We start from the raw sequence: 24,538 nt of genomic DNA, 5'->3' as shown, positions 1-24,538 counted from the left end.
TATTACACTGATGACACCACCCTGCCCAATAGAACTCTAAAGAAATAAAGCCAAATAGATAAGAAAATAAATGTTTATAGTGTCACTATGGCCAAGATGCTGACTTAACTTAAATGTTTGTTTGTTTGTTTATTTCAAACCAGGACTTTTTAAAAATGTCAAAACAAGAAAATATATCTTGCCAAAAGCCTATACAGTCAAATTTTTGCAGAAATTAATCTATATAATTGAAAACCATTTAAGGAAACTCTAGCCAATGACTCAGATATTGAAAATAATATCAAATAGAATTAAATTATTATAGAAAAGGAAAATTTGGATGGCTTCCTGCAATATGTCAAAATGTAATTTATTCTTAAAAACTAGGCTCAAGCATGGTGACCTTGAGGTATATTTAAAAATGAAGATTAAAAAAATTTCTTTCCTTCCTCTCAACCTTCTGGCAGTCCTTGTTGCCCTCCCTTGGATTCTAATCCTCATGTAAAACATGATAAAAATGTACAAAAAATCTAGAACAGGACTATCCCATTGGGAGTCAAATTAAAATTTGATAGTAGCCACATTAAAAAGAAATACTAGTAGGTGAAAACAATTTAACAGTATATTTTGTTTTACCTAATATATTTTAAATTTTATCACTTCAATGTGTAATCACAATAAAATTTATTAAGGAGATATTTTACAGTCTTTTTATACTTATAGCACATCTTACCTTGGACACTAATTCAATAGGAAACATTAGATTTCACAAAATTTACAGCTGAAAATGCAGATGCACATACCCACCTTGTTCCAAGTATATTTTAAAAATTTTCAATAACTGAATTGAAATTTATTTTAAAATATGTATCGGTCAGAGTCCACTCAGAAGACAAAACCACATCAGTATTTGAACAGAGAAAAATTAATTCAAAGAATTGTTAGCTACACAAAATTAACTAGGAAAAAAATTAGTAAGCAGGTAAAAAACAAATACACTCCTAAATGCTCTCACAGACATAGCAACTGAAGGAAGCAGCTACCACTGCTAGGGCTGGGGAATAAAAGAGATTGTAATTAATAAAACATAGAAACTCAAAGGTGGGGCTGGATGGAGATGAAACTCAATCCTTACAGGAAGATGCACTGCTTGCTTAGTCCTATGTCAGGGTTTCTAATGAGCCACAGTGAAACATTTACATGCATTTCCAAACATTATAATACCATAACTAATACATTTTTACATGGCAGCTAAAAAGAGTCTAAACTATTCATAGATATAAAATTAAAAGTATTAAATTGATAAAAAGATGGAACACAAAAGTTGTTAACATTTTCATGGTAGGAAAGTGTCAGAACAGTGTATGAGACAAAAGGGAGAAAATGAGAGAAAAGGGGAAAAGTTTTAAGCTAGTAAATGACCACTTTTTTAAAATTGTTAATTGATTAAAAGAAGCAGAAGTTTCTATGTAGACACAGGAGTTTGGTTTCATGTTGGAAAGGCTGCATGGGTGAGTGGAGAGGGGAGAGCTTGAATAGTAAGAGAGAAGACCTCTTATTACCAGGTCCTATTAGATCCTACTTTAATTGGACCATCAATTATGTGCTAATGCTTTAATTCCAGGGTCTTGGGGCGTGTTCAAGTGGACTCCAGGTGGAGGTTTCACCTGAAGGACAGGTAAAGCCAGTGAACAGAACTGGCCTCAATACAGCCAAAATACTGAAGGTTTCTACAAAATCAAATTCTTGGAGCTGATTCTTAAATAGTGGTCAAACCCATTGCTCAGTGGACAAGAAACATGCTGTCTAGTACTAAACAGAATTCAAAAGAAACACAAAAAAAATCTAGGCTATTCATCTTAGTTTTATTCAGTTCATTTAAAAGCTATTATAAATTGTTCAGGTCATTGGAAATCAAGAATGCAACTAATGGAGTCAAGTAAATCCTTGGCCATTAGAAACACTGAACAACAGCAATACCTTGATTCCCATTATAGCATTTGACTCTGACTACGAACAAGACGCTTTACCCCATAGTATATGTGTGTTGAGATTTCATTTATCTCTTTCTTGTGCTGTTTGATTGAATACTCATAAAAGATCAAGAATTCAAATCTGCCGAACCGGTTTGGCTCATTGGATAGAGCGTCGGCCTGCAGACTGAAGGGTCCCGGGTTCGATTCCGGTCAAGGGCATGTACCTGGGTTGCGGGCACATCCCCAGTAGGGGGCGTGCAGGAGGCAGCTGATCGATCTCTCTCATCGATGTTTCTAACTCTCTGTCCCTCTCCCTTCCTCTCTGTAGAAAATCAATAAAATATATTTAAAAAAAAAAAAAAGAATTCAAATCTATGGTGCTAATGAGGTTTTAAAAAAAAAAAGTCTCCCCTGACTGCATACAGTTGAAATTGACAAATGGAGCTATAAACTCAGATTCTATTAGTAATAGTAGCTAACTTTTTTGAGAACTCACAATGTATCAGCACTGCATTCAGCAATTTACTTGGGTTATGTAATGTTAAATTAGTGGAAAAAACAAAACAATAATATTTTGTTTATAAGGAAAAAAAATAAAGCTTAGAAGAAAAAGAAGTTAAGGTTTAGAGTTGAGGGAGGGAAGTGTTACTTTTTAAACTGGGTGGGGCAACATTCAAGTAGAGATTATCAGAGGAAATTACTCACAAAGGAGATCTGGGTAAGAGGGAGAGATTCATGTGTAGCGAGTAGGAAAAGAAGATCAGGATACAGAGGAACATGTACATTGAAGGAATGGCAGACATGGAGGAAAACTAGGAATTTTTTATGGGCCATGTTACATGATACCAAAAATTTTTTGTTAATTTTGTTAGTTGTGGTAATGGCTTGTTATATTTTAAATATCCATTTCTGTTAGATATAAATATTGAAGTATTATTTGTGAGTGATATTATATAATGACTGAAATTTGATTTTAAATTCTCCAGATATTTTTTTAAATGGTGTGTGTGTGTGTGTGTGTGTGTGTGTGTGTGTGGTGGAGGAAGCTACATTGGTGAAATATATTTGCCAAAATTCTTGAAGCTTAATGAGGAGTACATTGGGGTACTATCTTCTCCTCTTTTGAGGTATTTGAAAATATCCATTATTAAATTTTTAAAATAAAATGCTAAATTATTATTATTTTTGTTAATCCTCACCCAAGGATATTTTCCCATAGATTTTTAGAGAGGGTGGAAGGAAGGGGGAGAGACAGAGAAAGAGAAATATCAATGTGTGAGAGACACATCGATTGGTTGCCTCCCACACATGCTCCAACTGGGGCTGGGTATTGAGCCTGCAACCAAGGTATGTGCCCTTGACCGGAATTGAGCCCAGGACCCTTCAGTCCACGGGCCAACGCTCTATCCACTGAGCCAAATTGGGTAGGGCAAAATGCTAAATTATTATCACAGATTTTCAGCTGAAAAAAAAATGTTACTGCTCATAGTTTTGGTATAAATGGACACTGTCCAAGTTAGCTAATGTGAACATTTCTTTTTCTTTAGAAATTAAGATCTTATATCTCTGGCTGGGACAAACAGATATTTTGGAAATTCTTAGTTTAACCTGTAGATATACATAGATTTTTAACATAGTAAGGATAATCATAGAGTGAAAACAGATTGTGAGGAGATGTTGTGGAAAGTAATATGTCTGAAAAGCATTATATATATCAACGTGTTACAACACAGCACACATCCTCTGTAAGGGGATACATAAGAATGATAAGAATGGCTGAGACCTCTGGATCCCGTAAAAAGAAATAAGGGTTGTCCAACTTCCTGCATGTCCAAAGGGGAACTTAGTGAGAAAGAAGGAATCATGAACATCGTTTAAAGTTGTGTTTTTTCCAGTATACTAAATGACTGAATCCTACAAGGAGATGTCCTTAGTTACTTACCTCTAGACCAGCCGTGGGCAAACTACGGCCCGAGGGCTGGATCCGGCCCGTTTGAAATGAATAAAATCCCCTAAAAAGAAATAAGGGTTGTCCAACTTCCTGCATGTCCAAAGAGGAACTTAGTGAGAAAGAAGGAATCATGAACATCGTTTAAAGTTGTGTTTTTTCCAGTATACTAAATGACTGCATCCTACAAGGAGATGTCCTTAGTTACTTACCTCTAGGCTGTAAATTCTAACCTCAGGTTTCTGCTAGGCATGGCTAGCTCATCACCCTTGCTCCATACCTGTCTTGCCCACTGGAGTATAAGTTTAGGGCAAGGATCATGCTTGTAGTCCCTACATCACTCCATCCCCTCTATTGTGCCTGGCATACAGTAAGTGCTCAATGAATATTATTTGACTAATGGAGTCCCTTTTTTGTTATAAAACTATTTCCCAATGTTCTGTAGCTTATTCTACACATAATGGTTTGTTTTTATTGAGAAATGGCAAATAAAGGCTTTATCCTCCCTGCAGATTACATACTAAAATCCCCATGACAATGTATTCGTTCTGTGGGACTGTGCAGATTCGAAGGACATTTATAATGCCCAGTAATGCTCTCAGAAGTTAGCCAAGAGCTCCACCATCACCTAGGAGCTTGGAAACCTTGAGAACTTTTCTCCTGGTGTGTTTAAGAGTATCCAAGCTCATTCTGCACGAGGAATGTAGTGGCTTACGTTGACATTTTTGTCTTTCCCCACCTCCCCCCCTAAGTAACACTGCGGTTTCTTTTCAGGGTCATACACGATTCCAGCAGCCTTTTTGGTGTGGGGAAGATAGCCCTACATGCTTCCCTCAGCTCTCACGGCTCTAATAAGAGACAATCCCCACAGCACAGTCCAGTTTCTCAGCAGGATAAAAGCTAGTTTCTATAAGGTAATATTTCTCTCTTGAGAAAGTATAGTTTGTAACTCTGGCACTATCAAATTTCCAGGTCATCTTGGTTGCTGGGAAAAAGAATCCTTACGAAGAGAAGTTGCTCCCTGGAGGGAGAAGAAGGCAACGATTGCCCCCCCACACTGACCCCGTGTCCTGGAAGGATGGCTACAATGCCGCCGAGCTGTTGGGCAGAGGAGGCTTGGGTGACCACAGAAGGGAAGATCCCTTAAACGGAGTGACTCGCGTGGCCCTTCCGTAAAGTCCCACAAACTGACCAGCGCAGCCATCCACCATGCCCTGATCATTTTCAAGTTGCTGAAGAGGCTCAGCGGATTAATAGGTGATTGTGCTGGCTTTCTCAAATGCATGCGCACAGAATCATTTAATGTCACTTTCAAGGGCAAAAGGAAAGAGATCTGATCGCTCTGCCAGTGAGCAGAGAACAATAACAACACCAAAGGGAGCCCCGTCCCCACCACCAAGAGGGAGAGCACTGCATGGAGAACTGCCCTCCCATTGCATCTACCCTGCACCCTCCATGTGAACTCTCCCCTCTCCCCTTTCCTGGGTCCCCACCTGAGAAACAGAGTGGGGAACTGGGCTAAGGGAACGTCCACTTCCCTCTAACACAAACCCATACAGTGCACACCTGCTCATCTCATCACATTTCTAGCCTCACCCCAGACAAGTCAACTTCTTTGTGACCTTTGGAGTTTACCTTGATTTTTTTCAAAAAATCTAGATAGACAAGGAAAGGGGGGAAAAATGTCACTTAACAGAAGATTGTATCCTGGAGAGCTGATTCAGGTTGAGGTTTACAACATCATTTTGGTCCTATTTACCGAATGTCTTACCTGCTCTATTATCTGTTTTTTCAGATGTGTGCTGGTTTTGATTTTTAATTGCTCCTATTTACCAAATGTCTTATTCATTCTATTATCTGGTTTTTCAGATGTGCCCTCTTTTTTATTTTACTGGAAAGAGAGTCTAACAAAATTGGTGACTTGCTTATTAATCCAAGAACTGTCAAGCACCCTGTACACCTTGAGCTGACAGACGCCATGGCTGCGCCGGGTGTTTAAGGCTTCATCCTTACAATCAGTGCTTTTTATAGGAACTAAAGGATTTGCCTTCAAAGGGAAATTGTAAATGCTGACAACTTATATGATAAGGATCAAATATTTTGTTGTATCAAATGCCTTCAAATATTCTAAAGGACTGTTTTAGTGGTTTTCCAATCATCTTCTATAAACAAACAAGCAAACAAATAAACCTTTGGAATCTTTTGTAACTTAAAGACATTACTAGTATATATTGGTGCTTAAACTTCTGAAAATACCCATGTGAACAAATATATCCTAATACGTCTACAGTTAGAAAATATTTCCAAAAAGTAAAAAGTCAATGATAGATTGAATTAATGTACTATACTTTATAATATTTTGAATGTGTACATTTTACATTTTGCCATTCTTTTTCTTTTTGTCACTCAAATACTGGACAGAAAAATGTTTTGGCCTTTCTATTCTCTTTTAAGAAAATCTAGTCTGCTTTACTTGTGGCCAAACACAGAATTAGCTAGAAAAATTTTTTAAAATATATTTTTATTGATTTCAGAGAGGAAGAAAGAGAGAGAGAGAGAGAGAGAGAGAGAGAGAGAGAGAGAGAAACATCAGTGATGAGAGAGAATCATTGATCAGCTGCCTCCTGCACGCCCCCTACTTGGGATTGAGCCTGCAACCCAGACAAGTGCCCTTGACCAGAATCAAACCCGGGACCCTTTAGTCCACAGGCCATCGCTCTATCCACTGAGCAAACTGGCTAAGGCTAACTAGAACTTTTGTAATATACTAGTACAGTTCACTGTATAGATTCAGACATGCTGTGAGACAAATCATGTCCAACAAAAAAGCATAACCACATAGAGAAAAAGCCTTACTAGCAGAGCATATATCTATCTATAGCAGTGGTTCTCAACCTTCCTAATGCAGTGACCCTTTAATACAGTTCCTCATGTTGTGATGACCCCCAACCATAAAATTATTTTCGTTGCTACTTCATCACTGTAATTTTGCTACTGTTATGAATCGTAATGTAAATATCTGATATGTAGGATGTTACAAATTGAACATAATTAAAGCATAGTGATTAATCACAAAACAATATGTAATTATATATGTGTTTTCCGATGGTCTTAGGCAACCCTGGTGAAAGGGTCGTTCGACCCCCAAAGGGGTCGCGACCCACAGGTTGGCGACCCACAGGTTGAGAACCGCTGATCTATTGGGTTTCCTCCCAAGGCTTTCACTTTCTTTGTGCACTATATTGTCTTGGGCCAACTACATTATCATTTGAGTATTAATCAGTACTCAAATTGTATGTGTAATTATAATGTATATACAATGAATTTATAGGTCCTTATAGGTTTTTTAGGCACCTTTCATGAACTCTCAATCATTAGCTGTGTGTGTATTTAATTACCAAAGAGATCTTTTAGATTTCTCTGTTTCAAAGTTTAAGAACTAATTGTTCTTGCAGCCAAATTATTAAGAAATAGCTTCATGAAAGCAGTTTAACCAGGTGGAGGTCTGTGTGGTTATATAATAGATTGATCAAACTCTTCTAAGGGTTAAAATTTTTTTCTTGTTAACTTTAAGGCTTCAGGTCACCCAGGAGTCCCCACAGAAAGACCAAAAATCTACATGCTTTCACATGTTCACATTAATTCCAACAAATATTCACCTAAGCCAGGCCCTGGGGTTCAAAGATGAATGAGACGTGGCTCTTCTTCAAGGAGCTAACAATCTGAAAAGAAATCAGTAAATAGACAGCCAACCGTGTAACAATATAATAACTATGAAACTATCAGTATGAACAAAAGGCTCTGGGAGTACATGAGAGCAAATAAACAATTCCCCTGAAGAATGTGTGGAAAGATCATGGATTCACTTTATTGGCTACTTCCTGATATTCAGTTTTTCCTTTGGGTAGGATTGTCCCCCACTTCAGTTCCAAGAATGAGTCTTCATATGTGTAAGCCACTCCAAGACGTTTTTCAAGTGATTAGCTAAAAGAAAATGGACTCTGTCGCCCAGCTGGTATGGCTCAGTGGTTGAGCATTGACCTATGAACCAGAAGGTCAAGGTTCAATTCTGGTTGGGATACATGACTGGGTTGCAGGCTTGATCCTGGAGGGGGATATGCAGGGGGAGGGAGGCAGCAGATCAATGACTCTCTTTCATCATTGATGTTTCTATCTCTCTCCCTCTCCCTTCCTCTCTGAAATCATTAAAAAAATAATTTTAAAAATAGATATTTTTAAAAATGGAGTCTGTTTATTAATTTTATTGGCTTTAAGACCTGGTTCAAGAAACCTAAATTGGTCCAGTTGGAGGGAAACCTCGGACTTAGTTTGAAAAGCCCCCTTCCTCCCATTCTCTTTCTATCATGAGTCTTCTTGGTCTCCTTTTCTGCTTCCCCTCCTCTCCCAGGCCTCTTGGTTTTGAGGGCCCCATGACTCAGACTTGGTCTTCTCTTCTGTACCTACTCTTGCTTCTTTGGTGATTCATCCAGGCTTATAGCTTTAAATATTATCTATATGCTGACAGTTCTGAAATATATTATGCCAGTCTAGACTTTTATCCCAAATGCAGACTCACAGATCCCTCTGTCTACTCAACATCTATACCTGGATGTCTGATGATAGACATCTAGCATTCAACATGTCCAAAACTCAAGCCTGGATCTTCCTCCTCAAACCTGCTCTACTCATGGCCTTCACCATCTCAGATAATGGTTTAGGCCAAAAATCTTGGGAGTCATTCTAGAGTCCTTTATCATTTCCCACATCCAATCTGTCAGAATATCTTATTAGACCTATATTCAAACTCTTTCCTGAACCCACCTTGTCTCATCACCTCACTGTTACCTCCCCTAATCCAGCTCTTCTTAGCACTTCCTGGATTATTAAAAGAGCCTCCTAACTAGTTTCCCAGATTCCACTCTTGCTCCTCTACAATCTCCTTTCAACAGAGCAGCCAGAGACAGTCCCTTGAACTTGAGTTCTATCATTTATTCTTTGACTCAAAGCCCTGCAGATAAAGAGCTAAAGTCCTCACAAGAGGCTCACATGACTTGGCCCTCTGTTGGTTCCATGATATAATCTCCAACTGCTAACCTTCTACTCACTTTTCTCCAGTTACACTGGCCTCCTGACACTGTTCCAACATGCTGGGAATACCCCTGCTCCAGACTTTTGTGCTGGTTGTTTTTTCTGCCTGTAACATCTTCCCTGAGCTTTCCACATGGCTCACTCTCTCATATCCTCATGGCTTTGCTCAAATGCCATTTTCCTGATAAAGCTTTCCCTGACCACCTTAGAGAAATTATAACCCACCTCTCTCACACTCCCAATCCTTCTTATACTGCACTATGCTTTTCCCCCATAAACTTCATCATGTGTATCTTCTCCCATTTGAATGTATGCTCCACATGGGAAGGGATCTTTATCAGTTTTGTTTCCCAATATATCCCAAGGGCCTAGAACAGTACCTGGAATTCAGTAGCCCCCCCCCCAATTTATTAAATAAATGTAATAGGGAAGTTGATCTGATGGCAAACAAAGGAATTGAGAAGATTGGACCCAAAACCCTGATAAAACTACGCCTGAAGTCCATGCTAGGTTTTTTGAATACCCTAAATCCAGTATTGGATTTTACTTTTCAAGCTAGTTTGGGTTCAGTTTTTTTGTTACTTACAGCAAACGCATATTCAGGGATGCAGAAAGTAAGGGAAACTTCAGAGGCCTCATATGAGGAGGGCCTTAACAGGTGAATCAAATCTCACCTGACTGTGAGCTGGTTGAAATCAGAGAGTTGGATTTATTCACCCTTATAGCCCCAGGGCCTGGCCATAGTAGGAGCTCAATATGTGTGGAATCATCAAGCAAATAAACAAGAAAAGGAAATTCCAGACAGAAGGAACAGCATTAGCAAAGGCACAGAAGCATTCGGCACACGTGGTGCTTAGGAAATAGCGAGAAGTTAGATGGGTGGCACTGCGCTGGGTGGTGTGATGGTCAGACAAGTCTGGACAGGGTGTGGCATCAGAGCATAAAGATCTCGGGAAACAAGACTAAGGAGACTGGACTTCTCTCTACAGGCGTTAGAAAGCCAAAGATGGGCTTAAGTAGGGAGAACACATGAGCAGATATATATGGAAAATCAGTGAAAAAACAAATTTTACATTTTTGTGTGTGTTCTTTTGCTAAGTGAATTTCGGAAGATGGAGAAATGGCAAATGGGAAAGAAGAGAGTATACTGTAGTTATTTTTAAAAATAATAAAGGGGCTATATATAGATATATATGTGAGGTTTACATTTTGGCTCGTTGTAAATTTGCTTAATTCCTAATTTCTAAAACTGTTTCCTCATCTAGAGATGTTAAGATGAGGGAAGAATACAGCCCCTACCCTTCTCAAAGGGTGGCTAATGATTAACTAAATAATGCCTGCGGACTGCCAAGTACAGACAGGACTTGTCCAAAGTAAGTGTTCAGAAAACCTTAGCCGTTTTATGTGGCTCCCATCTGCTTGCCTCCTCCTGAGGAAGGCAAAGAAGAGGGGAAGTCACAGTGGGAAATGGAGACAACTTCGTGCTCAGAAGAGAAACTCCTGCCTCAAACTGACTCCCAACTGCCGCAGGGCTACCGGCGAGGAAACGGTTGACTTAGGGCAAAATTGGGATGTGTGGACATCACCAGGGGCCTCCCCTCTCATTCGGGACTCCCTGGTCCTTGAGGCCCCTGGTGAGGGAAATCTGTCCCCATCCTGCCCCTGCCCAGGTGTCCTCAGAGAAGCTCGGGTAGCTGTTCCCTTGTCTTATTTTTTAGGTTTATATTCTTTCCCTCAACTTCTACAGAGGTGACTGAAAGCAAGGTGAGCAATTAAGTCCCAACAAAAGGGGCATGGATTATGTGTGAGCCCCCTCACATCCTGATGTAGGCTCATAAGTCTCTACATAAAGCACCGGAAACATTTAAGGAGCTGAAGGAACTTTTCAGAGTGAGAACATGTGTAAGGTCATAAGGGACCTTGGATTTCGTCCCACTTGGAATTCAGAGCAATTCTGCTGCTGCTGCTGCTGCTGCTGTTGTTGTTATTATTATTATTATTATTTACCTTGGGAACATGATATTTCCCTTGGTTCTGAAAAAAAAAGTTTGAAAAGCCACCAACCTAACTCAGATTCCACACTTTACACAAAAGGAAACGGAGGACCAGAGAGGCTAAGTAGGTTGAACAAGGTCATTCAGCAGCCAAGTCAGGAGTAGAAGCAAGGTCTTGCCAACTTCCAGCTCAAGACTCTTGATTCCAGGATGTCCTTGGGTCTCCCCTGACTGGTTCTGGCCCACAGGCTGGGTGGGAAATGCAAATTTGACCTGTGGCCCAGAGCCCAGGGATGCCTGAATGGCTCAGACCTAGTGAGGCCCTTGGCATTTCACCATTCTGTGCATGTCAGGAAACTCTACTTCTGAAAATGATTTTATGAACTGAGAGAGAGAGAGAGAGAATCTGTGATGTCTAAGGGGTGGATGAATGAATGAATGAATGAACAGGTGGACACTATTGAGTGTCTATTGTGTGCCAGTGGCTCTGCAATGTGCTTTCTGAGTTCTTGTGTAATCTCCTCTGTGACCCAGACTTCCTGCAGAGGCGGGTCTTATCCCTACTACACATGTGAGGACACTAGGGACCCAGGAGTTGAAGTGACCGGCAAAGTTTCACACTGGACTTGGACTTAGCCCTAACCCACTGACCGCAGCTGAGTGCCCTGTTACCCAACACGGTGTGACATTTTGGCTGATGGTTACCCATGCACTCTCGGTTTTTTGCCAATTATTTTATGTGTGCCACATAGACTTCCTGAAAGAAAAGATTGTTTCAAATAATACTGTTCTTTTGAATATCTAGTAGGAAAGGTGGAAGGGCTTCTTCCTTGTAGAGTTAGGGAAACCCTTTTCTAGAAAAAGGGCTCAGATGCATTAAGTGGCCTTTTGATCTCACCTATTTCCTTAAATTGCCTGGGGCATTCAGTAGGTGGCCCCTGCCACATGTGGCTTGTCTGGGTGTCCTTACCTGGATACTGATCTCCTTGAGTAACTCTCCTTGCTTCACCTTTAGAAAGAGAGTGAATTGAATGCCCTCTCTGCACACACACACACACACACACACACACTACATATATACATATATATGCATGTATATAAAAGAGTCTGTGGTAATCATTAGTGCTATTTACCAAATATTTCCAGCTCTATACTTCCTGGCTCCTTTGTGAGTAGGTAGGGTCATATGACTGGTCTGGCCAATGAATTTGAAGACAAGAGATGTGTGTTTTCTCTAGGTTAAGGCTTTCATTGCTGGCATAAAACCTTGAGAGCTCTTTTTCTCTCTGCATGTGACCAGCAAGGTCTGAGATGATGGTTGTTCTATCACCTGAATACCTGAATGACTAGTGTGAGTACCACTCCTCCTCCCAAATAACCTATATTGGACATGTAGCATAAACAAGAAATACTTGTTTTAAGCCCATGAGAATACGGGGCTATTTGTTATGCAGTATAAGCAACCCAGCCTGACTGATACACTTTATAGAGTTAAGACCTTTTATTGCATATACTATTTCATCTTGCAAATAAATCTAGGAGGCAGGTACTATTGTCATGCCAATTAAATGAGTGAAAAAGCTAGACTGAGATAAGTTAATTAAGTTGTCTAAGATCACTGCAGATGGCTAAAGCAGTTTTCTATTCCACATTTCTGTGGCTCCAGAGATGTGAACTTAATCAGCACTCCATCTCTCGTGCTTTCTGAGCCCAAGGGAAAATAACACTGTTACACATTCTCCCAAAACACATACAGTGGGGCCTTGACTTACGAATGTCCCAACTAATGAGTTTTTTGATACCAGCTGTCTCTTGGCCGATTTTTTGCATTGAGTTGATAGAGTAATTTGAGTTAACGAGCTCCTTAACGAGCTCTGTCTCAGAACGAATTAAACTCGTAAGTCAAGGTCCCACTGTATTTGCTTCATCATGTCACTTCACATATAATCTCAAATTTCCTATTATACTTAAAACCCATATGCTAAAAAAGAAACATTTTGACAAACAACTATAGCATCATAAAGGATAGTTTAGTGGTTGGCATTCTGTCACTTTCTAGAAAATATGAGCTGGTAAATATAAATCATTCTCACAGCAAGCAGCCCTCAGCTAAGAAAATTAGTTTTATTAACCAAAAAATCATTCTTAGAATTGATGGCTGTGTAGATGACCTTTGGCCTACTGTAATATAGCAATGTGTCTAGCACAGTAAAAATGCCAGAGGAAGACAGGTCCCACAAAAGGCAATAAAGGCACAACATTCCAAAGACAAATGCACTTGAGACCCAGATGACAGCCATGGGGAGGGGGGAGTAATCAGTTCTAAGAAATGACAGTGTTTTGGCAGCCTCGGTTACTTTAACTGACAGGACAAATAAAACTAATGTAAATTATTTTTTTAAAGAGCAAGTTACAAGAGATACAAATATAAATCAAAGTTAGTTTTAGACTTTGATTTAAGTCAGCTGGGTGTCCCTCCTTTTTCAGTGCACTAAGGTCGGCATTTCCCTGTTACAAACATTAAAACCTTTCTTATTCTTCTACTAATTTTTCCTTGGTTATTTGATTTCATCCGGGGTTTATTCTACTGTTAATCCTCTCAGATTTACTTTGCCCTTCCCATATTCGCTTTGAGGCATATCCTCATCGGGGTGTGCTTATGGTTAAGTGCAAATCCCCCATGAATTTGATTGGGAATGTAGAGGGCAGTCCATTAACATGGCCATTGTTGCTTCAAATGCAACCTTTTTAAAAAAGATTTCAAGATATTCTAACTTTGGACTTTCTAAATTTGGATCCTAAAACACTGACATGACTTACTTTTAAGATGCCTGTAGGCATTTTCAGGGAGGCAGAAATGGAACTCTTTCCTAAACTCTGTTTACATTTATTTTGTGACTAGAAATAAGAAACAAAAAAGCTAACATGCAAAATAAATGCCCTCCTCCTGGTGAGAATTCCTCACCCAGCATATCACTCCTAGAATCGGGACGAGCAGGGTCCACTGTGTTTGCTGGTCAAAGACAAGGCTATTGGGATGCTCGGTAAAGAACGGGACACAAATCCAGGGGCTTTTGTAGTCTTTAGTGGCTTAATGTTCAAAACTTTGCTTCCTCAAGATGAAGGTTCAAACACAATTTAGGTCAAAGGTTAAAGAAGTCTGCCACTTCAGTGGACAGATAAGGGTTTTGAAGGTTGTGGCTGGGGCCTGGTGGCTGGGTCAGGCTGGGAAGATAGAGGCTAAAGAAGACAGGGCTCCACCCTCCGCTATCTGCCTCTGGCTTCCTTAAGAACTAATTGCATTAAATCCCTCTCCTTAATAAAGAAGAAAATTCACAACCACCAGAAAAGTAAATCCTACCTTTGTTCTGGCAATAACTAGGTCAGCATCATCTGTTCCCGCTGCCGGGTTTCTGCGGCCAGGGCTTCACAAGGAGTCCCGGGTACTTAGGAAACTGCTTGGCTCAACTTTTCCTTTTCCCCCATCTGAAGGCTCCAGTGTCTCTTAGTCAGGGAGAGATTGAGTTGGCGGGTGTTTCTCTCAGAAGACCCCTGAGTGGAGACAGCGGATCTGAGGTCTACTCCGCACCAGCCTGATGTGGAACCGAAGCATCACACACATAGACGCTACACGCAGAGATGCCACTGCCACATGAAAGCAGCTTAACAGCATGGAAACTTAATTTTTTACAACCCCTTTTAATGGGATTGGATTCAGCGCTATACATTTCACTAAGTCTGCCTTTAAAAAAAAAGAAAATCCATTCACATTTCCCCCAGCCTCCTGGTTCTCTCCCCAGACTCATCCATATGGCCATTTACCCACTTCTGTGTTCATTATAAAGCCAAGATAAGGATTTTCTTATATGAGCAGTAAGACAATAGAAGCCTTTGGATATAGTTCTGAGGCATCAAAGAAGAGTAACACAGGCTATAGATGTCAGGGCAAACACAGACAGTAAATCTCCCCTACGCAAGCGGGCCAGGTGGCATTCATGATTTCCTCTACGTGCGTGGCCTCAGAAATGGAGATGAATGTTCCTAGGGCAAGATTTGTGTAAAGGAGGACTCAATAATCGGTACAAAAGATGATTTCATGTGTGTGGTCCCGTTGCTACAGCCAAGGAGTCAGAGCTGGGAATTCCTGGGTCTTGTGATTACATCTATTGCCAACTCCCTGTGCACTTGAGCCTTAGTTATTCTCCACTTCTGTTTTCACGACTGTACGTGAGCATGAATTGGCCACCAGGCAGTGCGATAAACCTATGACAGGGCTCTGTTTCCCCTCCACCTTAGTGAGCCTCCCTGAAATACCTTTATTTATACCTTTTCCTCTTAGCACAGGTAGTAAACAGCTGAGGGCACAGCCAGGCATGGAGTTGGCACCCCAGAGGGAGTAGCTATCCTCCAGGTCACACAGCTGTGACCCTAGTTCCCCACATCTCTGTGTTTGGGAGATGCATTGCCGTTGGTTAGAAGTGCTTATGTCTTAAAAGAGAAAAATCTCACCTCAAACCACAAATAAGGCCATTTGAGAGGGAATTAAAGAGTAGGGACACGAGGCAAGCATTGGATTTAATTATCTGCACTTACGCACGTCTTTCATCAGCCAGCCGCGAGCAGGGCTTCACAGGCCCAGCAGATTCTGATTCACTGGGCCTAGGGGCCCTTGAGGTTCAGCATTTCTAGCAAGGTCCCAGGTGATGTGATGCTGTGGGTTTCTGGACCACTCAGTTGCGAAGAAGCGGTATAATTTGAAATCCTGGTAGCAATAAGTGTCATCACAAGCAACAGTTACTTAATCAAACTAAACTTCAGTTTTTTCTTTTGCAAAATGGGCTGTTATGAGTGTCTTGGTGTCTTGGAAATCTAGATGAAAATGATGAAGGCTTGCAAGAAGGCATTGGTAATAGGTGTGGCAGCAACAGGATTGACTGAATGTGGGAAGTGATGTAGAGAAAGGGTCAAAGGTCAAGGGTAATCCCCAGATTTTGGTAGTGAATAGCTAGGTGAACATGCCTGCATTCACCAAATGCAGAAGGAGAACATGGTTAGTGAGAAGAGGGCACCGGGGAGAAATGATGAATATGATTTGGGGCACATTGAGCTGGGGATCCGGGCTGGAGATAGAGGTTTGAGAAAGCTCACCGTGGGCGACCATGTGGGGTGATGAGAGAGGAGAAGCCAGGCCAGAACCGTGGCAAACACTCATGTGCAGGGAATGAGTGGCAGAAAAGAATCTATGAGAGAGACTGAGGAAGAAGTGGGGAGAAGGCCAGGCAAGTGTGGCACCCTCTGCCAGGAGGTTAGGAATGTTTACACTGGCAAAGATTGAGTGAGTAGGAAAGGGAGCATGTTTGGGAGAAAAAATAGTAAATTCCATATTGCATACACTAATTTGGGATGTGGAACAATGAAATTTGGGTTTGGGAATACAAGGTAGATAGATGCACCAGCAGAACTAGGCAAAGACCTTGGAGAGACGGCAGCATTTAGATGCAACCAAAAAAGACCAGGAGGGTGCGGGGCAGTGATTAGGAGGTGCCTGGGGGAAGAGGAGCCAGGAAACCTACACAGAAGATGTGGCAGCCAGAACATGGGGTTCACAAAGGCCAAGGGAGGTCAGTTTCATAGTCAGTTTTTATTTTTATTTTAAATATATTTTATTGATTTTTTACAGAAAGGAAGGGAGAGGGATAGAGAGTTAGAAACATCGATGAGAGAGAAATATTGATTAGCTGCCTCCTGCACACCCCTTACTTGGGATGTGCCCGCAACCAAGGTACACGCCCTTGACCGGAAACGAACCTGGGACCTTTCAGTCCGCAGGCCGACGCTCTATCCACTGAGCCAAACCGGCTAGGGCCAGTTTTTATTTTTAAAATGTGGCAATAAGAAAGGCAAAACACACACACACACACACACACACACACAAAATACCTCAGAACTTCTTTCATGAAAAAAATGTAAAAATCTTTTAACATAATATCATCAGTATTAGAGATAGAAAGAATCAGTTTGAAGGGACCATTTAAATCTGCATCTCTACATGAACAACCCCACGAATTGAAAAGTTCAATAAAGCAACTCTTTTGTAAGCAAAATGGCAAATAACTGATCTGAATACTTTTGGGCCAAACTGCTAGATGCTTTTAAGAAGTCCATGTGTGGTCCTAGCCAGTTTGGCTCAGTGGATAGAGCGTCAGCCTGCAGACTGAAGGGTTCTGGGTTCGATTCCAGTCAAGGGCACATGCCCGGGTTGCAGGCTCAATCCCCAGTAGAGGGCATACAGGAGACAACTGACCAGTGATTCTTTCTCATCATTGATGTTTCTATCTCTCTCTCCCTCTTCCTTCCTCTCTGAAATCAATAAAAATATATTAAGAAAAAAAGAAGTCAATGTGTGCCTGAGACCTTAGTTATGCTCTTTTTGGTACAGAATATTGCGGTGTCCTTTGCACATTAGCTCTGATGATACACTTTTAGATAATAGCCTCTGTTACTCCTTTATTATTTTTTTTCTCTGTTATTCCTTTAATTTTCCCTGCTTTTGCAGTGACCAGAAAGTCAATGTTAGTCCCTAGATCTAGAAATGGTCAAGTAAAAATCTCAGATGACACAGAACACAGTATGTGCTAGGGTCAAAATGAACACTAAGACTCGACAATATGCCTTTGCCTCATTCATCCTGACCTCCCAGACTTCAGCTCACCCAGGACCCAGCCCACAGAGGCCCCTCACAAATGTTTGTTGAATGAAAGGCAACATAAAATATTGCATTTAACAAGCTCTGCTCAAATCCCACTACTTCAGAGGGCTTTTCCTGAGGAATCCCACTCTCAGAAAGCACTTTGTACTCATGGATTTCTAAATAAGCTTTTAATCTTGCCATCTTGCAATTATTATTATTCATGTGTTGTTTTTAATTATTCTCTTATTAATGTGTGTGCGTGTGTGCAGGCGGGTGCACGTATGCTTCATTTCCTCAATTGACAGTAGGTCCCTGAAGTCAGATCCTTTATTTTCCTCCAAAGTGCCTGCTACAGGTCTGGGGACAGTGGCTGTGTAAAAATACTTGTTGATGAAATATCTCTCCTCTGCCTGGACTGCACTGTCAGATATTTTCATTGCTGCCAATGATTCGAGTATGCATACTTTTCTATGTCACATAAAAATGAAAAATTATAAATATCTGAGTGCTAGGATTTCATAATAGAATACATTTCTAATAGAATTAACTCTTTTCTGGAAGTGTAGTAGAGGAAGCCTTTATTGTTTGCCAGCAAACTGGCACAGACACCTAAAGACTAATATAAGGTAGATAATATATCACATCCAAGCTGGATTTCTTGCATAGAAGACACATACTGCACTTTAATTCTGCAGAACATGGGCAAACCAGACTCCCCATTTCACTTGCAAACACACAAATTTTGGAAAAGACCCAGAGTTCCAATCATGCAAACTAAATGGATTCCTTATGATTTTCTTCAAAGCAGGCAGTTCCTGATGAGCATTCATTTCAATAAGATCCTTTTGGGAAGTAGAACGTTTTCCAGGTCAGAGAAGAATCGGTTCTGTTTGAAGGAACAATATTAAAAAGGGCTAGGTGCTCCCTGTTCTTTTGTAGGAAAATACAGACATCAAGAAGCGATCTCTGCTTTTATTGTGACAACCATAAATACAATCTTCGTGTAATTACATAACTAAAATATGTGCTTTTCATTGGCTCAGCATGACATTCACCCATTCATTCAACAAATATTTAGTGAGCACTTACTATAATATGTCAGACACTGGTCTAGGTGCTGAGGATACATGAGAAGAGAAAACAAAATTCTCGTTCCCAACGACGACATTTTGACTTAATAAAATAACACTAGCTCACGGCATTCTATTTTTAACTAAAAGAAATTGCTAAAGTGTTCATTTTTTTTCTGGATTACTGCTGAATATTTAAAATGAAGAATAACATAATTGTAAATGGAGGCCATAAATGTTATTCACATAAACATTTAAAGTATTTTCTTAATGCAGTATTTTAAGCCCACCAAATAATAATCACATCAAAGAACTCCGTCCTATTCTTACACAAGGGGCATATTGAGCCTCTTAGGAATTGCACATTTTCCTAATTTTTAGGCTTTTATGATGGATTACTTGGGGTCATCTATAACAAACAGCCTGATCACATACCAGGTTAATTAACACAGAATCTTTTCTAGGATTAATAACAAAGGATTTACTTACAAAACTTCTTTGACTTATCAAAAATGAGTTTCAACCCATTCAAGACTTACTAGTTTTATTTTTCTCTATGAAGCTACTAGAATGAACCAAGTCTTCCCGTGCCAAGTCTTAACTCTAGCTCAACACAGATAGCTGTGTTTTGAAAAGAAGACCGTTTGAGTGATGAATTCTTTTGGCCTACATGTTGACTTATTGTTCTGTTTCCCAAAGCTGTTCATGTTGTGGTTATTGTAATAAAGCTCAGCTATTGAAAACCTGAAGCTACGCATCATAGCATGTACTTATTCTATGACATGTTTATTATTTTTCTTTCTGTTGGTTTTATGGTGAGTTCCCACCGTGGCACATGAGTAACTATATATATTTGTTTTTGAGGTGTGTGAGTTGGCTCAGAGATAGACAACAGTGTTGGCCTCACCTGGGCTGTAAGCTTATTAGAATTCTAAGAACCGTAAAGGACTGAAGGAGGCCCTTTGAACAAAGTAGACTGATTTTCCTAGACAAACACTTTAATTCAAAGCTCACTTATTAATAGAACTATTAATTCATTTATCTTCATTCGCTGGTACAAATAAGAACAGATGCATTATCTTGTGGGAATGCTAATATTTTAAACCTCGTCTCTTCATCACTTCCTTGTAATTCACCCTTTAGAGACATCATTAATTCTGGTGTAGGAAAGTCCAACTTGTTGATTGCTAAGAGGAGAGAAAAGCCAATTCCATTGTTCATTGATAGTACTTAATATAAGGGCAGTGATCCCATAAAAACAAAAAGACAACCTCGTTTTTAACATTTGCTTAAAAATACGTTTTAGAAAACAACCTCTGGTCAAAGCATCAGATATTAGAAAATCAACTTGGTTAGTATTTTTGAGGTCTGCTACTTTGTCACATTTTTTTTTTCATTAGAGACTTTGGTTTCTCACTGGTTCTTGATTAAAATTCCTTGGATTGCCTCAAAGTGCAATCTCTTACACAAATTTAGTTGCCTTAAAAAAAAACATGCCAGCAATAGAAAGCCCAGTAGGAAAATAAGCATTATTCTAGAAAGCAGCAACCCTGGAAAGACAGTTTTGTTAGTGGAAACACATTAGTCTTTCACAAACTAAGCAACGGTGATATTTACAGAGCAGTTTATAAAAGGTCAGAGGCAGGGCTTCTGCCAAGGAGTGACGCATCTCCTTGCAAAAGGGAAAACAGCATTTCCCACGGGGTCCAGGACATGTTCTCAGGATTCCAAGACTTTTAGGTTTTATTTCGATAACAGAAGGGAGATGAGCAGTTATCAAGACAGGACTTTTCTTTGCAGTCATAATTCTCCACTAAAGACTGTTATAGAATAAGATCTTAACTTTTCAGTCAATATTTCCCAAAGTGGACACCCCTGATGTATTGTGGGGTGTGTGACAATAATTCTACCTTTTAAGAAGGGGTCCAGCCACTATTCAAGTTTGAGAACCGGTGCTCTGCAGAGTGACCTGCTCCTCGCTGCAGAAGGGGCCGGCAAAGGTAGAGGGCGCCACCGTGAGGCTCCCATTTCAACGCTTGTCATGTCGATTGTGGCGGGGTGGAGATCACAGGGAAGCAGTGCTATCTGTGGAGGAGACATCAGACAGTGCAGTGAAAAGGGTAATCCATTTATTTTTAGAGAAGTTTTCCACTCAGAGATCATACACGCTGCAGATCACAGAAACACATGCAAGCATGAAATTTAATTTTTAGGAACTCTTTCCTGGGGCTTCCATAGAAAGCAACAGTGAAAGAAAATGATAATCATGACATGGCAATTATAGAGAGGTTTGGGGGAAATGAAAAACTTTGCTAGCACACAGTTTAAAAATATATTTTTTTGTAATTAAAAAAGTCATGCAAGCTGCATGATTTTAGCTCCAAAGAACTAAATCAACATCCCAGAGACAATACTTTGAAACTTTAAAACAGTAAAAAAAGAATGATGAGTATGTTTCTCTCCCTGCCCCATGTGACTTTTCCCCCTAGTGATTCAGAATTTATAAATGTGATATTGACATACGAGGCTTCCAACAGATGGAATGAAACCTGTAGTAGAACAAAAGCTACACATTTGTGCTTTTGGCATGAAATGAGTGAGAGATTAAGCTAAGGCCTCCCCAGATTATTAAGAGGAAACAAAGTGGATCATATTAGTGTTGATGCACAACTGCATGCCATTTGCAGCAAATAAATATGGCAAATTAAAAAAAGAAATGCAAACATTTTTTCCAGGGGAAATAATTCCCTTTCCTTTCATTTTTTTCCATTAAAAGATTATTTCTGAAAAACAATAACAAAAAGCTTATATTCTCTTTAAGAATCTCGATACCCCCTTTTAATGGCATGTCTTGAACTAAACACTCGGTGAATATTTGTTTCAAGAGAAAATTGCTATTAGGCATGTCTGCTAGCGCTCCGAAAGGACACCAGCACAGTAGAATACTGGCGTCCTGAAACTCCCCAGGTTTTTGTCAATCTCCAACAGAGGCCTGACTTTCCAAAACTTACTCAGATCTTCTCTGGTGGCAAAAGGCACAATGCAATGGACATGCAAACTGTAGAAGGACTATTTAATCACTGACATGATATTATCACACTGACACATGAGAGACCTTTCCTCAATTAAAAAAATCTTTGGAAAGAACTTTTAGCTGAAGTACAGGTCAAAGACATTTTCTTTGAAAATTTTGGATGAAATAACATATGAAGAAAAATGTAAAAATTCATTTACGAATGCTTGGTCTATGAAAATGCATAGTATATATCATATATATTTTTTCAAAGGTTGCTTCCTCGGTTGCATTGATGTAACGCGCTCTAGGTCCAGGGGAAAGAAGGGAGGTCTCAGGGAACTGAATTCTTACATGTCAGGTTTTCCAAACCGTCACGCCTGCGACAAAATAATTTATCAAATTGTCCAACTTTACAGCCGTCCCAGACACGGGACGTTTTGCCCGAGTTTGTGCCTCCACACGGTGCTAATCTCACTCCCGGGGCTGCAAACATGATGGCCGAAGTGACAGCCGGGCTGCAAATCCGTCTGGCAGCTTCATTAGACATCTCTTGCCCGACTGATTAAACTGCAGTTAAGACCCGCTTTTATTTTTTCAAGCCTTTTGTTTAAATTAAAAGGTCATGTTTTCAAGCAAACGATCTGCTGCTTCCCTCACTCCAGCACCGTAATACAGTTACATTATTACTAGTGTTACCCCAAGTGGGGAGTCAGCTTCCCAGGCCCCGGCAGGGGCCCCTCCCCTGGGGGTAGCCAGGACATTAGGGAGGGAGGGGACTGTTTATTTGTAGTAGAACCTAGTGCGGGGGCTGGCTGGGGAACATTAGAGTTGTCCTTTAAAAATAAAATCTTAGTGGCTCTCAATGGGAAAATTGGGTTTGATATGTAGTAAGACACACCTGCAATTTGGACATTCTTCCATTAAAATTTTAGCAGTGGCTTGAAAATTTGAGTTAAGTGGACACCACTTCCTAGACCTCCGTATCATAGTTCATTTTTTAAAAACAACCCCCAAAAATCAAATTTCTCAAAGTATGTATTATTGCATCAAGACAATATAATAGAAATGTACGCCACACCTTCAATAATACTTGCTAATTTTTTACTCTAATGGGTCTTGAGGTTCCTATTTTTATTAAACAGACAGCAGGCTCCCACTCACCATCCCCTACTGCAACAGCCGAACCAAACAAGGACATCTGGGAAACGTGGCTTACTCTTCCCTGTGGTTTTCCTGTCGGTGTACCTGCAAATACAGGAGGCCCATCTGAGAGGTAGACCGTTGCTGAGCTGTTCCAGCTTCATGAGCGACCACTCAAGGCTGTTCCCCTTACATTTCGCAGCAGGCCCCAGAGGAGGAATCTAAAACCTAGAGACTTTGGATGTGGGGAAAGCTCTGTTTCAATACAAGAGAGGAAGACTCCATCTGCTTTGTATTGTTTATAATGCCTGCCTTTATTTCATAATGCGTCCACCTGCCTCAGTGTGAGACCCAGTTTCCTTGCCATGAAAGTGATGAAAGAAGCCAGGTCAGGAAGCACCTACACAGACGTTGCGAAATCTTATTTCCCAGGGCTGACACTTTTCATTTGTTAGTTAGAGAATTTTGTGCTTTTATCTGTTATTAAATTCTATGCAAAATCAACTTTTGAATTGGATTTTGTCTTTTTTTTTAACATTTTTAATTGTAATTAAATCTTCCAAAATCTTCAAAGGTTGAGTAGAAGTGGTGTTGGCACTCTCCTACTGAGCATGAGTAACTCAGTGTGAACAGGGTTAATGAACCATATTAAAGAAATGATACTGCTTTTTCATTTTCATTTTAAGGAGACTCAATTTAGGATAAATAAATTTGCATATAGCTACTGCAAATAAAATCCAAAAGTTAAAAAGAAAAAGACAGGCAAGTTTTTACATTCTTGGAATGTAGACAACTTCCAGTGCTTTGAGAATATTGCTAGGTTTTCTGTACCACAAAGCCCATGTTCTTAAAACACACTCGTGTTAGCCTGCTCGTGGGAGACTTTGCTCTCGTCGATATGTGGGGAGTTTACACATGAGCAGTAATGAGAAAACGGAATCAAAAATTTTTTTAAATTTAAATTAGTGACTTTTTAAATTTCTCTAACTTTCTGATGCTGAAAATCAAAGAAAACAAAACAAGAAAACTGGTATAGAAAAATAAAATTCAGGTAATGGTAAATCAAGTCATTATTTAACCTAAAAATATAAAATAAATTTAAATAAAAGTAGTCTAAAAGAGATTAATAGTGAAAATGTCTTTGAAAAGTGTTTTAAAATATATAAAAAGTATATTTATCTACTTGCAAATTTCACTAAGTGAAAAAATTAGAGTTTGCCATTAAGCTTTTAAAAAATTTTTCCATAAAAAATAGGTTAACACCTACTCTACCTCAGGATCTTTTGAGATGTTACAAGAGTATGTCCCTATTATAAGTGAATGCCAAAGTAATTTTAAACCTTAAAATGAATTTACTAGTAAATTGCTTAAGGAAATATATATATGCAAAGGGCTTTGTACTTCGTGTTAAGCAAATTTTAGATTGTTGTTATTTTTAGAGTAGTTCCCAGGTAAGTATCTGACTACTCAAGACCAAAGTAATTGATATTCTATAACTTCTATTCCTGGTCCTATACTTCAATAAAATAAAGCCAATTGTTATTTATGGAAAACAAACAAATAAAAGCAAATAATTTCAAAATGTTTTTAGCTATCAAAATATTCTTAAAATTAAGTTAATGTCAACAAGTCTAAG

This window comes from Myotis lucifugus, unplaced genomic scaffold (genome assembly GCF_000147115.1).
Source record: "Myotis lucifugus unplaced genomic scaffold, Myoluc2.0 scaffold_284, whole genome shotgun sequence".
NCBI lineage: Eukaryota > Metazoa > Chordata > Mammalia > Chiroptera > Vespertilionidae > Myotis > Myotis lucifugus.
The sequence above is the reverse complement of the archived record's forward strand: the minus strand, read 5'-3'. Positions refer to the sequence as shown.